The following is a 13,007-nucleotide window of genomic DNA, read 5'->3' on the forward strand; positions in this document are numbered from 1 at the left end:
ACCCTTAGGAGCCGTCCTCTCACTGATGGCTGTGCAGTAGCCAGGGATGTCTTTCTCAAGTCCAAAGGAGCGGGCAGCAAGAAAAAAATCCACTGCAGGGAGTCCCACTCTCCCCTTCTTCCGCCTTTTCCCCTGAGCCGACCGGAAGACTTGCCACAGAAGGAAGGAGGACTCGGAGGCCCAGGCTTGAATGCAGCACAATTTAATGACTCTAAAGAAGTAAAGGAGGTGGCTCACAGGGAGCACCAGGGTCAGCCACTAAGAAGCAGTAGAGCTCCGGCAGGGTGTTGTCCGTCAGCCTGCCCTGCAGAGGGAGGGATGCCAACAGGTCCCTGCTAGGCTGGTGTTGAGAGACAGCAACAGGAAAGGAAAGAGAGAGAGGAGAGTGGAAGAAGGAAACAATGGCCCAAAGCTCTACATAGAATGCCCTGAATCTCTGCCTCCTCTCCAGCAGCACGTTCTGAGGTCTTGGGAGGATCTTGCCAGGGGAAGCTGCCAGCAGATTTAGCAGGGTTGACATCTGTTGCCACAGTAGCGGCTGGTGATGCAGGAGAGGTCACAGCACCCAGAGGTGATGGGCACTCCGTCACAGCTGAGGATGCTGCCAACAGCAGCAGAGGTGGACGAGCCCACAACGGTGTTCTGTGGGAAGGAGCTGAGGATGGGGCCGGGCAGGGTCACCACCACGGGGGAGGGCTGGATGACGACGGTGGAGTTCTGGCACTGCCTGACGCAGGGCTCATTGCAGCTGTTGGCCAGCGGGGTCGGGCCGCAGGGCTGGCAGGGCAGGCAAGGCTGGCAGGGCTGGCACTTGTCGGAGCAGGACATGTCTCTGGGCCAGAGGTTCACCTGGGAGAGAGGGTAGGGAGAGGTAGAAAACAGGGGCACCTGAGAAGCAGCACTGCACCCAGCCACACGGGAGGGAAGGCACCTCCTGGCCCAGCAGATGCTGCCCAGCTCACAGCCCAGGAGCTGCCTCACCTAAGTCCCAGCCCCTCTCTGTGGAAGACCTTCTCTGCCCTTGCCTCTCCCATGAGAAGCAGCTCCCAGCCCTGGGCTAGGGCAGTCCGTATCAGCGGAGACATGCATCGAGGAAAGACCTGATCTCGAAGGAGGAGGAGAAGAGGCTTCCCACTCACCTGATTCCCAAGGAGAAGGAGGCAAGAGAAGTGGATGAGAGAGCAGAGACTTGGGCTGCCTTTTATAGGAGTCCCGCGCTGCCTCAGGCAGCCCCTTGTGGAAGTAATAATGTTCTGACAAGCTCATGCCTAATGCAAAGCATCCCAGCTAATGGCATGGGCTGTGTCCTGGTTTCCTGCACTGCTGCCTTTTCATTTCCTGGCTTATGCCACGTGCTTCCCCACGTGAAGGCTTCTGTAAGTGCCGGGACGAGAGGCCCCAGGATTTCCGGGGCAGAAACACATCAGCGCAGGCAGAAGACTCAGCTCCAGTGCTGATGGCGTCCTGTGCAGGCAACTGATGTGCACCTGGGTCATTCCTGTGGGCTTGTTTGTGGTTAGGATGTGGGCACCGGATGCCCAAGGACTGCCATTTGAGAGGACATGGCACATCTCTCTGACGGTCGCTCATTGTTGCACACAGGTGGGCTTCTGCTGGGGGGGTTTGACCCTATTGCAACACTAACAGTGCTGTCAGGACAAGTTTGCTGGGCTCCTTGGCCTCATCCCCTCTCTGTGCAGACTCTGCAGGTCCTCAGGCAACACCGTGAGCATGTCTGGGGCCCGGTCCTTCCCCGGGGTACTTGAGTCGTGTCCTGCCAGCGGGGTCCCCAGCATCTCCTCAGCAGAGGTTTTGCCCGTTACCTCTTCCAATTACTATCCGTATCTCGATTTTTCTTGAGCCCCACGTTGGGCGCCAAAAAGCCAAAAAGGACTGTGGTGGGTTGACCCTAGCTGGAGGCCAGGTGCCCACCAGAGCCGCTCTCTCACTCCGCTCATTCACTAAACAGGGGAGAAAAGGCATAACGAAATGCTTGTAGGTCGAGATAAGGACAGGGAGAGATCACTCACTAATTATCGCCACGGGCAAAACAGACCAAACTTAGAGAGGGAATTCATCTGATTTATTACTAGGCAAAACAGAGTAGAGGAATGAGAAAAATAAAATCAACTCTTAAAACACCTCCCCCCACCCCTCCCATCTTCCCGGGCTCAACTTCACTCCCGGCTTCAACCTCCTCCCCCTCAGCGGCACAGGGGGATGGGGAATGGGGGTTACGGTCAGTTCATCACATGGTGTTTTCTGCCACTTCTTCATCCTCAGGGGGAGGACTCCTCTCATCGTTCCCCTGCTCCAACATGGAGTCCCTCTCACGGGGTGCAGACCTTCAGGAGCAAACTGCTCCAGCGTGGGGTCCCCCACGGGGTCACAAGTCCTGCCAGCAAACCTGCCCTGGCATGGGCTCCCCTCTGCACAGGTCCACCGGTCCGGCCAGGAACTTGCTCCAGCGTGGGCTTCCCACGGGCCGCAGCCTCCTTCAGGTGCCTCCACCTGCTCCAGCGTGGGGTCCTCCACGGGCTGCAGGTGGAATCTCTACACCCCCTCATCCTTCCTCCATGGGCTGCAGGGGGACAGCCTGCTTCACCATGGTCTTCACCAGGGGCTGCAGAGGGATCTCTGCTCCGGTGCCTGGAGCACCTCCTGCCCCTCCTTCTGCACTGACCTTGGTGTGTGCAGAGTTTCTCACATCTTCTCACTCCTCTCTCCGGCTGCAAAAGCTCTCTCTCTCTAAGTGTTTTTCTTCTTCTTAAATATGTTATCACAGAGGCGCTGATTGGCTTGGCCTTGGCCAGTGGTGGGCCCGTCTTAGAGCCGGCTGGCATTGGCTCTATCAGACACAGGGGGAGCTTCTAGCAGCTTCTCACAGAAGCCACCCCTGTAGCCCCCCCCACTACCAAAACCTTGCCACGCAAACGCAACACAAGAGGCCACAGCTGCTGATGTTTTCCTGGCTTTATGCGAGCGTACAGATTTTGGCATGGCTCCATGCAGGCGTGCACGAGCACACGTGTGTCGGCCTGTACTTGTGTGACCCTCATCACAAGGGCATGCGCAGGTCAAGCACGGGGACTCTCTCCTGCTCCCCTGGTGTGTCCATGAGCACCGCAGAGTAGCGGGTTGCCCTTGCCAGCAGGAACCCATCTACAGCTGAATGGTGGTGCCTTTGGCCTGGCAGAGAGGTGCTCAGAGAACTGAAATGCAGTCTCTGCCTCCTGTGCCCTCCACTTCTTGCTTTATGTACAGGGAGAAAGGCCAAGAAAGCCAAGAGCTTTGATTCAAACACCTTTGGTGGTCAAGCACCAGGAATTCCATATCCCCCATAAAATCCTGAATCCGAGGGCCTAGCAACTGTGTCTGTGAAGGCAGGGACATGTGATTTAGGGCAAGCCGCTGAAACCCTGCTGCTTCTTCATGAGCGACACGGGGAAAGTCCCTCTTTGTGCAGAAAGGAGCTGTTATGCACTGACCACAACCCCCCATTCCCCAGCAAGAAGGGCGCACAACAAGCTTGCTACCTTGACCTTCAGGAGAGTAGACTTTGGCCTCTTCAAGGACCTGCTTGGGAGAGTACCATGGGACAAAGCCCTGGAGGGAAGAGAGGCCCAAGAAAGCTTGCCAGTATGCATAGAATCATAGAATCATAGAATGGTTTGGGTTGGAAGGGACCTCAAAGATCGTCTAGTTCCAACACCCCTGCTGCTGTGGGCATGGACACCCTCCACTAGACCACGTTGCCGAAAGCCTCATCCAACCTGGTCTTAAACACTTCCAGGGATGGGGCCTCCACAACCTCCCTGGGCAACCTGTTCCAGTACCTCACCACCCTCACAGTAAAGACTTTCTTTCTAACATCTAATCTAAATCGACCCTCCTTCAGTTTAAACCCTCTACCCCTTGTCCTGTCACTACACTCCCTGATAAACAGTCCCTCACCATCTTTACTGTAGGCCCCCTTCAGATACTGGAAAGGCGCAGTCAGATCTCCCCAGAGCCTTCTTTTCTCCAGGCTGAACCAGCCCAACTCTCTCAGCCTGTCCTCATAGGAGAGGTGCTCCAGCCCTCTGATCAGCTTCATTGCCTCCTCTGGACTCACTCCAGCAGCTCAATGTCTCTCCTGTACTGTGGCCCTCAGAGCTGGATGCAGTACTCTAGGTGGGGTCTCGCAAGAGTGGAGCAGGAAGGCAGAATCACCTCCCTTGACCTGCTGGTCACACTTCTTTTGATTGCAGCCCAGGACACGGTTGGCTCATGTTGAGCTTCTCATCAATCAATACCCCCAAGTCCTTCTTCTCGGGGCTGCTTTCATTCCATTCCCCGCCTAGCCTATAGTCATGCTTGGGATTGCGCCGACCCACGTGTAGGACCTTACGCTTGGCCTTGTTGAACTTCATGCAGTTCACACGGGCCCACCTCTCCAGGCTGCAAAAGTCCTTCTGGATGACATCCCTTCCCTCCACCGTGTCGACCACACCACACAGCTTGGTGTTGTTAGGTGCACTCGATCCCACTGTCCATGTCACCGACAAAGATGTTAAACAGTGCAGGTCCCAGTACCGACCCTTAAGGAACGCCACTCACTGTTCTCCACTTGGACATTGAGCTGTTGACCACACCTCTTTGAGTGCGACCATCCAGCCAATTCCTTGTAGACCGAGTGGTCCATCCATCGAACGCATGTCTCTCCAATTTAGAGACAAGGATTCAGGGATCACGTCCTCCAAGCTCAGGAACGATGCATCCCAACAAAGAGGAAGGCAGGTAAAAACAGCAGGAGGCCTGCAGGGATCAGCAAGGAGCTCCCGGACAAACTCAAACACAATGAGGATGCCTATAGAGGGTGGAAGCAAGGGCAGGTAGGCTGGGAGGAATAGAGAGAAATTGTCCAAGCACACAGGGATCAGGTTAGGAAAGGCTAAAGCCCTGATAGAATTAAAACTGGCCAGGGATGTCAAGGACAACAAGAAAATCTTACATAGGTACGTCAGTGATAAAAGGAAGACTAGGGAAAATGTGGAACCCCTCCCGTATGAAATGGGAGACCTGGTTACCTGGGACATGGAGAAGACTGAGGTACTCAACAACTTTTTGCCTCAGTCTTCACTGGCAAGTGCTCTAGCCACACCACCCAAGAGTCAGAAAGCAAAGGCAGGGACTGGGAGAATGAAGAACCAGCCACTGTCAGAGGAGATCACGTTCGAGACCATCTAAGGAACCTGAAGACGCACAAGTCCATGAGACCTGATGAGATGCCTCCACACATCCTGAGGGAATTCATGGATGAAGTGGCTAAGCAACTCTACACCGTATTTGAGAAGCTGTGCCAGTGTGGTGAAGTTCCCACTGACTGGAAAAGGGGAAACACAATCCCCATTTTTAAAAAGGGGAAGAAAGGAAGAGCTGGGGAACTACAAGCCAGTCAGTCTTACCGGTGCCTGGCAAGGTCATGGAGGAGATCCTCCTGGAAACTCTGCTAAGGCACATGGAAATTAAGGAGGCGATAGGTGACAGCCAACATGGCTTCACTAAGGGCAAATCGTGCCTGACAAATTTGGTGGCCTTCTACGATGGGGTTACAGCGTTAGTGGATAAGGGAAGAGCAACTGGTGCTGTACACCTGGACTTGTGCAAAGCATTTGACTTTGTGCCACGTGACATCCTTGGGACAGGCCCAGAGAACTTGTGGATGGCCCATCCCTGGAAGTGCTCAAGGCCAGGCTGGGTGGGGCTTTGGGCAACGTGGTCTAGTGGAGGGTGTCCCTGCCCATGGCAGGGGGTTTGGAACTAGATGGGCTTTGAGGTCCCTTCCAGCCCAAACCACTCCAGGATTCTAGGATATCCCCTGCAGGAAGTGTGGCCTGTGCAGGGCCCGTGCTGAAGCAGGCTGCTGGCAGAACTGTGGCCCCTGGAGGACCCACGCTGGAGCAGTCTTATCTGGAAGGACTGCAGCCTGTGGACAGGACCCAAACTGGAGCTGGTTTTGACAGACTGCAACCTATGGGAAGTGCTCACACTGGAGCAGGGAAAAATGTGCAGAGGAAACTGCGGCAGAAAGGACTGACTGTGTACTGACTACAACCCCCCATGCCGCACCCCACTGCGCTGCTTGGGGGTGGAGGAAATAGAAGAGCCGTGAATGAAGGAGGGAGGCTGAGTCTGTGAAAAAGAGAGGAGGATGCAGTGAAGGTATTTGAAGGATTTTTCACTCTTTCTCACCATCCGGTTCTATGTTTCACTAGTAATAAGTTAAAGGAATCTGTCCCATAGAGGAAGGAGAGTGAGAGAGCAGCTGGCTGGGTGTCTGGAAGCCAGCCAAGGTCCCTGTTGTTTTGCACCAACTATGGCGATTAGAAGTGCCATGGGCATTTATCATTTATGTGGGGTTTTTTGCTGTGCATCTGTGCCGTCAGGAGCAGTCTCTCTCTCCCACTGCTGTTCCCCTCAGAGGATGGTGGGCAGTGATGTCAACTGGCCTTTGTGCTTGTGTACCTGGGAAGTAGTGGCAGGTTTACAGCCACGGGCAGAGCACAGCCTGCCAACTCTCCTGCCACAAGGCTGAAACAAACAAGGAGATCGCGAAGGCCGTGTGGGAGGAAAGCTGTGAATGGGAGCTTCTGTGTTTGCTTCATCTCTTTCTGAGTCTGCTAGCAAAGGTCCTGCATCAGAACTGATGACAGAGAAGAAACACCTGCTCCCTTGGTTGTCCCAGACCGCCCTTCACCTGCATTCCTTTCCCCAACCATCCAGCCCACATTGCCTCTCCTTTCCAACCCATGCACTCTCAGTGTTTCACAGACAGGTCAGTGCAGAAGATCTCGGCTGTCTTTGTAGTCCCAAGTTTCTGAGGTTCAAGCACCAAAGGCTGTTCCCCATGATCGGTCGGCTTTGGGAGAGGTGGGAGCTGGGAGGAGGGGCACAGTACAGTTCTCTTCTCTTGGCATTCCTGGTAGGAGGGCCCTTCTGTGCAAGGCTGAGCTCTGGGGAAAGCGCTCTCGGTTCTCCCTTGGCACCCCTATTTCCACGAGGAACCCAGAGATCTGCAAACAAAGATCCTCTTCCTGTCAGAGGCTGGGACTAGTGGCCGCAGAGAAGAGGAGGAGGTGGTGAGAGAGCTTCTGCCATGCAACTGTTCTTCCCCTGCACCCCAGGATGGGATTGCACTTGCCATGAGCTGCAAAGAGCGAGCGTGGGCTATTCTGATCGGCGCTCTCTCTGCAGTACCATGGGAGGAACTGTCAGTTGCTCCTCTGTGTCGTCTTGCAGGCCCATGCAAAAAAACCTTGCTGTCCTGGAGGAGACTGTCTGGTGGGAGTGGCAGAAGAACAGAGGACTTGCCCTAGCTATCCTCTCCTTCTGGAGATGGGTGGGAAGGTGAGGAGCAGGGCTCTCTGGGCTCTAGCAAAGGTGAATTCTCCTACTGTCCCCTCCTTCCATCCTCGTGTCCCTCTTCTGTCTAAACTTTCTCCCCCAGCGCAGATCCATCCAGAGCAAGAGGAATTGCCTCGAGCGCTTGTGGGGCTGCCGACCTCCCCAGGCCTCCCGCAGCACTGGGGTCCTCCCATGAAGACAGCACAAGTTGGGATCACCATCTATAGGGCATGCTCTGAGACCAAGGGGAATATTTCTGGGCAGAGATGCAGCAAGGGAAAGGCTGATGGTTGCCAGCTGTGGAGGAGGCAGAGCTGCAAGGAACAGTGAGTGAAGCAGGCCCACAGAGAGTGTGTCCTACCCTCCCAATCCTCTAGGAATGAGAAGGGCTCCACCGGCTCACCCGTTTGTTCCCTCCCAGCAGATCTCCTGTCTCTCTGGACAGCTTTAGAGAGCATCCAGAGAGCAAAGGACCACACAGAGCCCGAGGCTGGGATGCAGCAGGGTTTAATGAGTCCAAAGAGGGAAACAAGATGTCTCCAAGAGGAGCCCGCAGTGGAAGGATCACCACGGGCAGCCAAGAGTCAGTGCCCCACAGAGGGAGAGGGGCAGGCAGGTGCCCCCAAGCTGCCTTTGGCTGGCCTCATGGCCCAGGGGAGCAGAAAATGACAAAGGAAAAGGAGGGAAAGGAGAGAGTGGAGGAAGGGAACGAGAGGCATCGGCCATGTTTTCAGAGAGCCCAGGCTGGCCCCTTCCAAAGGGCTGACACCCTTTGCCGGAGGAGCGGGACATGCCCAGCCCCTCTCCAAGCAATGGCCACGATTTCCGTCCTTCAGTCTGGCATCATCTTCTGCGTTCACAGGGCTCCTTGTCTGGGCTGTCACCAGGCGCTTTAGCAAGGGGGGCACCTTCTGCTGCCACAGTAGCGGCTGGTGATGCAGGAGAGGTCACAGCACCCAGAGGTGATGGGCACTCCGTCACGGCTGAGGATGCTGCCAACAGCAGCAGAGGTGGAGGAGCCCACAACGGTGTTCTGTGGGAAGGAGCTGAGGATGGGGCCGGGCTGGGTCACCACCACGGGGGAGGGCTGGATGACGACGGTGGAGTTCTGGCACTGCCTGACGCAGGGCTCATTGCAGCTGTTGGCCAGCGGGGTCGGGCTGCAGGGCTGGCATGGCAGGCACTGGTTGTAGCAGGACATGTCTCAAAGGTGGAGGTGAACCTGGGAGAGAGGACAGGGGGAAGCAGAGCACAGGGACACCTGAGGAAGAGCCTGCAACCCCACCAACAGGAAGCCAAGGCACCTGCTGGGTGGGGAGGTAGAGGCTGTGCAGGGGGGAACAAGGGCTTCTTTGCCTGAGCCCAGCGGGGTTCTTCAGATAGCAGCCAGGCCCAGGGATCCTCCTGCCTAGCCTATAGCCAAGAAGCTACCCCAGCCCAGCCCCAGCCTATCTCCATGACAGACCATCTCGCCTCTGCCCTCTCCCAGGATCACGATCGCAGAGCACTAACAGAAGACCAAGGAGTAGGTATCACCTGGGATGTCGTGGAAGGCAAGAGTCCATCCTAGAGGAGGAGGCGGAGGAGAAAAGGGGGTTCCAACTCACCTGTTTCCCAAGGAGGAGGCGGTGATGGAAGTGGTTGAGAGAGCGACCAGCTGGTCTGGCTTTTATACTGGCCTCTAGACTGCCTGAGGCCCAAAGGCAGTGCTGCATAAGCTACAATTTTCCTGCCTGCTCCGAATGAACGGAAACATCCCAGGGATGTGTTGCTGTGTCCCTCTATGCTGCCTTTGCATTTCCGGGTTATGTCATGCCCATTCCCGCACGGATGCTCCTCATGAGTGCTGGGATGAGAGGCCCCAGGATTTCCGGGACAAGCATGCCTCAGTGCTCTTCCGGCTGAACAGGAAGAGCCCCATCTGCTCCGAGCCCTGCAAACCTGACTTGTTCTGCTGAGAGCCGACATATTTTCCATGTAAGAACGATTGGGCATAAAAGGAGCCCTCAGACTCCACACTTTTTTTAATGTCTGCAAGTTCCTTTTGATGTATTGTTCTTACATAGATGTTTAGAGGAAGAAAGAAGTAGTGACCATATAGACCTTCTCTTCTAGAAATATTGACTAAAACAAAATCAGGTTGGATGGAGCTTTGAGCAGCTGATGTAATGAAAGATGTCCCTGCTCGTGGCAGAGTGTTTGGACAAGGTGGTATTTAAAGGTGCCTTCCAACCCAAACCATCCTATGATTCTAGCATTCTGTGAAAAAGAGGTATACATATATAGGAATTGATGAAGTCCTCTAAGCCGTACAAAGAAAGCTAGTTCAGTGCTAGAAAAGATGACATGCTGAAGTACCAGGCATTGGCAGATAATGTGGCATATTATAAAAATATTTGGTAAGAAGCACAAGCAGAATGAGAAGCAGGAAAGTTTATGTCTTCCTCTGAATGAGAAACTACAGGTCATTAGTTGATATGGAAAAAACTCAGACCCTTGTGAGATGCTGTTGAAAGCAGTATGATCTGGCAGACTTATGTATCAGGATTGACATCAGCCTGCAATATAAGATTGTACAGAGACATGGATCAGCGTTTTCTAGATTATAGAAAGTGAGGTGGACAATGGGCGGAATGAGTGAGCTGATAAAGTGAGGGATAGCTGGATACACAGTCAGGCAGTGTAAAAATGAGTTTCTAGCTTGATAGGTCATGCACAGAAGGTCTGTGCACTGCAGTTCCCAATTTGGACAATGCCTTTAATACCATGATTTAACTTTTGGTCAGCCCTAAAGTGGTCAGGCAGTTGGACTAGATGATCATCGTAGGTCCCTGACAGAAAACTATCCTATCCTATCCTATCCTATCCTATCCTATCCTATCCTATCCCATCCTATCCCATCCCATCCCATCCCATCCTATCCTATCCCATCCCATCCCATCCTATCCTATCCTATATCTTTCTAACATAGTGCCTACTGACACCCTGTGCTTCACCAGCATTGGCAGCATAGGCAGGATGTGGCCCACATTATCCATGTAAGGTATTCTCTCAAGTCACGCTACCCTTGGTGGAGTCAAGGGACTGTGGAACTCTTGCCCGCATTCAAGAAATATTTGTGAGATTTACTGTTGCTGTCAGGTGACTTGGACATTCAGTATCCCTGACAGTCCACCAGAGCCATGGCATTGCTTATGTGTTTACTACCAGTGATCGGGTCACCATAGAGGCATGTTGTTGATTATCTGTTTTATTGCCTCAATAGAATTTGGATTATGTGTTGTCAGACTCCATTACTGTTCAGACCACACTTTCTCTTAAAGATACAGAATACGGTAGAAGGACTGCAGACACCCTGCTCATGACACCTGGAAGCCCAGGATCTGTCACTGTGTGGGCCATGCTGTCCCACCACTTATCCCTGCCTCTAGGTTTTATAGTCATTTATAGTCCAAACACTTCTTCCTTATCTTCTAATATATTTTACGAGGGCATGTAGTGATAGGACAAGGGGTAAGGGCTTTAAACTGAAGGAGGGTAGATTTAGATTAGATGTTAGGAAGAAATTCTTCCCTGTGAGGGTGGTGAGGCCCTGGCACAGGTTGCCCAGAGAAGCTGTGGCTGCCCCTGGATCCCTGGCAGTGTGCAAGGGCAGGTTGGATGGGGCTTTGGGCAAGCTGGTCTAGTGGAGGGTGTCCCTGCCCATGGCAGGGGGGTTGGAACCAGTTGATCTTTAAGGCCCCTTCCAACACAAGCCTTTCTATGATTCTATGATACTCAATATTGCTGCTGTGGACTCGAAGCAGTCACTGAGAAGTGCAGGCAGAACACATGAAATAACCTGCTGAGTTAACGTACTCTCCATTTCTGTGTTTCTTTGATCACAGTTGGGGTTGGAGAGCTGGAAGCACTCAGTGGCTGCAGGGAGCTTAGGGAAGAGTTCTTTACATGCTCGTCGGCATGACTTCTGGCACAGCCTCATGCCATGAATGGCTCATCTTGCCCAGACCTTACCCCAGGTCCGCAGAGAAAATTGCTGGCCCATTGTTGCCTCTTCCCTGGTCTTCAAAGAAAGGGAGACTGCTTGCCATGGGATCTTCCTCCAAAGGCCTGAGTCAGGAGCTACCAGTTCCTCTGGGGACAGGCACCTTTCAGCTTCTTGATGTAGCTTAGAGTGTTCTGTAGGTACCTGGGAAGGCAGGGGATGCCTGGTGGCCAGTGGCTGAAGGTGAGTCAGCCTTGTGCCCTTGTGGCAAAGCAGACCCACTGCACTCTGAGAGGTCTTGGCAAAAGTGTAGCCAGCAGACCCAGGGAAGTGATCCTTCTCCTCTGTTTGTCACTCAGGAGACCATGCCCGGGCTCCGGTGTTCACTTTGGGGCTCCTCAGTATATAGGAAAGTTATTGACATGTGCGAGCGAGTGCAGCAGAAGCCCCCAAGGCAGTCAGGGGGCTTGAGGACATGATGTACTAGGAGAGCCTGAGTGAAGAGGGCCTTAGAAAAAGAAGGCTCAAGGGAGATCTGTCTATGTGCCCTGAGGATGTGGAGAAGGTGGAGGCAGGCTCTTTTCAGAGTGCACAGGGGAAGGACGAGAGGCAATGGGCACGATTTGGAACCTGGGAAATTCTATTTAGATATTAGAAACTTTTTTTTTAACAGATTGGTTTTAGTTGTTTGGGGTTTTTTTTTTTACCTTGGCATTATTGTGCTATGGGATCCACACTGAACTGAGGTCTCAGACCTCCTGCCCAAAGACACTCACTACTTTGCTGTTCCCATCCATGGGGCTCTTGCTGCAGCATAAGGCACAGGGAGCCTTCTCCTCCAACACTTCACATCCCCTCTTGCTTTGCATCTCGGAGCCTTTCCTTGAACAGTCGCTGACCCTTGCTTGCTTCCAGGCACCATGGGGCAGACCACCATCACCCAGCAGGAAGGACAAGTCACAGCAGAGGAGAGAGACACCTTCCAGACCACCTGCATCTACCAGACCACAAACCATTATGGCTTGTTCTGGTACCAGCAGAAGAAAGGCCAAGGCCCACAGCTGGTCTTGTATCAGGCGTCAGCTGTCCCCAAGCATGGCAGCTGTCTCACCATGTTGCTGAACACCACGGGGAAATGCAGCCTCCTGCGGCTGGAGGAAGTCAAAGTCTCTGACAGTGCTGTGTACCTCTGTGCTGTGCAAGACACCCTGGTGCAGGGAGCTTCCTTGGCTAGTGCCACAACGCAGGGGAGGGAGGGGATGCATCTGTGCAAGGCTGAGCTTGGGGGAAGGGGAGCTCTTCTCTTGCAGCACTATTTCCTCGGTGCACTTGGAGATCTGCAGGCCGTTATATTCTCTTCCAGAAGGAGACAGTGTCAGTGGCTTGAGAGGAAGGAGAAGGTGGTAGAAGAGCCCCTGCCCTGGAACTGGTTTCCCTGCACACTCTAGGGCAGGAGATTATTTGCCATGGGCTGTGCAGAGGGCGCTTGTGCATTCTCATCCGTGTGCTCCGCACAGCACCAAGGGCTGGAAGGAACCAGTCAGAGACTCATCTGAGCCTAGCAGTCAGTCCCTTGCAAAAAGGGGAGTTCCTCTGAAAAAAACAAACCCCTTCATTTGTTCTCTGAGTTTTCCTC

General features: G+C 53.7%; 1 pseudogene; it reads right to left on the minus strand.

The window, feature by feature from the left end:
* Nucleotides 1-504: 504 nt before the first annotated feature.
* On the minus strand, nucleotides 505-1,266 carry LOC129195376 (feather keratin Cos1-1/Cos1-3/Cos2-1-like; annotated as a pseudogene).
* Between the last annotated feature and the right edge of the window lie 11,741 nt (nucleotides 1,267-13,007).

Source organism: Grus americana, chromosome 22, assembly GCF_028858705.1.
Source record: "Grus americana isolate bGruAme1 chromosome 22, bGruAme1.mat, whole genome shotgun sequence".
NCBI lineage: Eukaryota > Metazoa > Chordata > Aves > Gruiformes > Gruidae > Grus > Grus americana.